The sequence below is a fragment of the Mycetomoellerius zeteki genome, unplaced genomic scaffold (genome assembly GCF_001594055.1).
Source record: "Mycetomoellerius zeteki isolate Tzet28-1 unplaced genomic scaffold, Tzet1.0 scaffold5, whole genome shotgun sequence".
NCBI classification, from domain to species: Eukaryota; Metazoa; Arthropoda; class Insecta; order Hymenoptera; family Formicidae; genus Mycetomoellerius; species Mycetomoellerius zeteki.
Window position 1 is genome coordinate 192717 of NW_017257500.1, and position 3756 is coordinate 196472.

Consider the following 3756-nt stretch of genomic DNA (forward strand, 5'->3'; position numbering starts at 1 on the left):
GGTCGCCGTCACATCGCGATATCTCCGAAATTTAACGCAGAAATGCGATCCATGGCTTCATGAAATCGGTTGATGTCATCGTTTGAGTGGGACCCTCACCTTCACCGACTTTGTGGACTGAATAGCGTTGATTCCGCATCACTCTTACAATCTCGTATGGTCCTAAGTATTTATCGGCAAATTTCATGCCGGGTTCTCGTTGCGTACGCTTAATGGCTACCAAATCGCCTATGCGGTAACTTTCACCAATCTTTCTTTTCCTATCAAAGGTTTTCTTATTTTCTCGCTGTACCTTGGCTATATTCTCCTTTGCTTTGAGCCGCAGCTTATCCCGGTCAGCTTGAAAAGATTCTATCAATTCCTTCTCCAACATCTCTCGAATCTCCGGCTGGCTCCTCAGTCTTGGATGTGTTCCGAAAAGTACGCGGAAAGGAGAAGCGCCAGTGCTCCTGTGAGGTATTCAAGTATTGTTGAGCCACCTCAACGTATTTATACCATTCATGGGTCGCGGTGCCGCCAACTTAGTTACTATAACAAGGGTATAAGAGTCCTGTTGAGTCGCTCGACCTGTCCGTTTACTCCTGTAGTTGTCAACACGTGTTCGATATGTCCTCAACTTGACAATACTCCTTAAACTCGCTCGACGTAAAGGCTGTACCTCGATCAGAAATAATTCGACGTGGGTTGCAAAAAATCGTTGCCTGTTTTGTCAACCGCGCCAACACCTCCTGCGTGCCGGTAGATCTAGTAGTGTACACGCACCGGCAGGAATGGTGTCCCTCGATGTTCGGCACGCGACGCTACACACTCGTACCGAAGTTCACACGTACGTGTGCTCACACGCGCTAGTAACAAATGTGTGAGACAGCGAAAGGACACCGCGAGCCGACATCACGTCCAATTACGCTTTCTCTCTCAATCGTGCGTCTTACGCTAAGGACGGAATATCGGAGCGCCCCCCACTACTTTCTCCCTTCGCGCTCCTCGCCTCCTCCGCGCTTCCAATAACACGTACGTGTGAACTTCGGTACGAGTGTGTAGCGTCGAGCGCCGTACGCCGAGGGACACCATTCCTGCCGGTGCGTGTACACAGTTCGAATCTTTTTTAATTTGTACAAATAGGACACATATTACATGAAAATATTACAAAACATGGTCTTCTGCACTCCGAACAGTATTTGCCATCTATGGCTGCATGCGATTTAATAACATATTTACGCATGATGTACACAATTAAACTTAGAAAAAGCATCGATAACTACAAATAAATATTTATAAGATTTCTTCGTCGAAGGCAACGGTCCAAGATGATCAACGTGTAGAGTATCCAATGATATATTTCCCTTCTCGATTGGATACAAAAAACATTCTTGCTTTCCGTGTTTCCTCTCAGCTAAGATACAGGCGATGCAATTACGCACAACCTTCTCGACACGCTGTCGCAGATTTGGGATCCAATAATCAGCCTTCACCAAGCTCTCAGTCTTGCCCACCGAGAAGTGACCCCGCTCGTGCGCTCATCGGATGATCTGGGTCTGCATCCTCTTTGGAACTACAAGTTGCAAATCACCATTAAATTCCTTAAACAATAGATTACCTCGTAGCAGATAGTCTCGAGCCTGCCCACGAAGAAGTAAATCGCGAAGCCTTCTTACGCCGTCATCCTCCTCTTGGGTCCTTGCAAGTCTAGCCGTCAGTCCCGCATCCGATTCGTCGATCACCAGGCACACGGGTAACGGATTACGGCTAAGCGCATCAACATGCGCCATATTCTTCCCAGAACGATGCTCTATACTATAGTGAAACTCTTCCAATAGCAAGGTCCACCTCGCAACTCGTACACACAGGTCCTTCTTGTTCATGGTAAGCATGAAGGCGCGACAGTTGGTCACGATCCTGAACTCAATACCTAACAGATAAATCCGAAACTTTCTTAGTGCTTCGATTATGGCCAAAACTTCCAGTTCATAGCTTGTATATCTAGATTCAGCAGGCGTTGTCTTTCCACTAGAGTAATAGACCGGATGGAAAAAATTGCCTTCACTATTCTTCTGAAACAGAATCGTGCCATATCCGAGCGCAGAAGCGTCTGTATGTAACTCCGTATCAGTTCCAACTCGATACAGATTTAATACCGGCTTCTCGGCCAACATTGCCTTCAGTCACACAAAGGCATCCCTCTCTGTATCGTCAAAATGGAACTGTGCACCAGCCTTCAGAAGATTTGTCAATGGACGTGCTATCATAGAATATCCGGGAATAAACTTCCGAAAATAGCCACTCAGACCCAAAAAGCTTTGCACATTCCTGATGCTCGCAGGTTCCGGGAAACGTCGTACTGCCTCAGTCTTGCGATCCGACGGACGCATGCGTCCTCCCCCAACAACATGGCCGAGAAATTCCACTCTGCTCTGAAGGAAACAGCATTTCCTCCAATTTATAATAAATCCAGCTTTACTAGCTGTCTCAAGAACTCTCGCCAGTTTCTTCACGCCATCCTCAATATTGCTCGACGGGATGATCAAATCGTCCATATAAGCCAGAACCATGCCTTGCCGCATCAGATTCCTGAAAACTGAATTTATAAATCTCTGGAACACGGCCGGCGAATTACAGAGACCGAAGGGGACTCTTAAGAATTCGTAGTGTCCGTCGGGCACAATGAAAGCCGTGTACTTTCTGCTCAGCTCGTCCATCCTCACATGGAAAAATCCGTTTTTCAAATCGAGCGTACTAAATACTCGAGCGTCCTGCAACAAATTTAACTGATCCTCTATTAACGGCAGAGGATATCGATCTTTAATAACCTTTTTATTAAGCATACGATAGTCCACACACAACCGAACCGACCCATCCTTTTTTTTGACAAGCACCACAGGGCTGGCGTAATCCGAGGCCGACGGTTGAACGATCCCCTCCTCAATCCATTCGTCAATCTGCTCATTGACCACAAGCTTTTCCGTTAGGGATAACCGCCTTGCAGACTGATAAATCGGTTCTTCGTCCCTCAACGTAAGCTTCATTTTAACATCACTCTCATATATTCTGTTCGGTTTATAATTTTCCACCAGATTTTGCAGCGCCATTCGCTGCTCAGCGTTCTCCATGGCGGCGACATCCACACGACAGATCTCCCAATCTTCCTCTTCCACTAGATCTATTTTAAGGATTTCCGGCACCAAATCCTCGGCATCACCCATTGACTGTAATGGGCTGACAGAAACCTTTCCCAGTTTGATTGATGTTAACCTCGACAGTGTCCAGAAAATCGGTTCCTGTCAACATCGAAGGCTGAAACAGAATATCCGAAACCAGATTTCTGCGACCGCACTCACGAGCGTGGTGCCACTTCGTCGCGCGTTCGCGAGTATTGCTCTACCTCTCCTTCGGCGATACTTTCGCGACTACAAAAATACTCCACGCCACAACGGCTCTCTCAAATCTTACATACTCTAAATTTCACATCAATAATTGGGCGCCAGGCACGAGAGAGCGTGCCACTCTTTCTGAAATCTTTTCGGTACGTTCTCACTCTAAAATACGGAGATGTAGAGACTCACGAATGCGGACGGCTCTGATAACCGACTGCTCAGTCACGATAATGGCAGAGGGGGTGGTTCGTGGTCGGGAACGGAGGATCTTTGGAGAACGAGCAAGGCGAGAAACAGTAAAATAGACAGAATTCATAACAGTAAGATAGTAACAAGTGTATTCTTTACGCCGATCATACAGTTGCTGACGTACAGGCAGACGGAT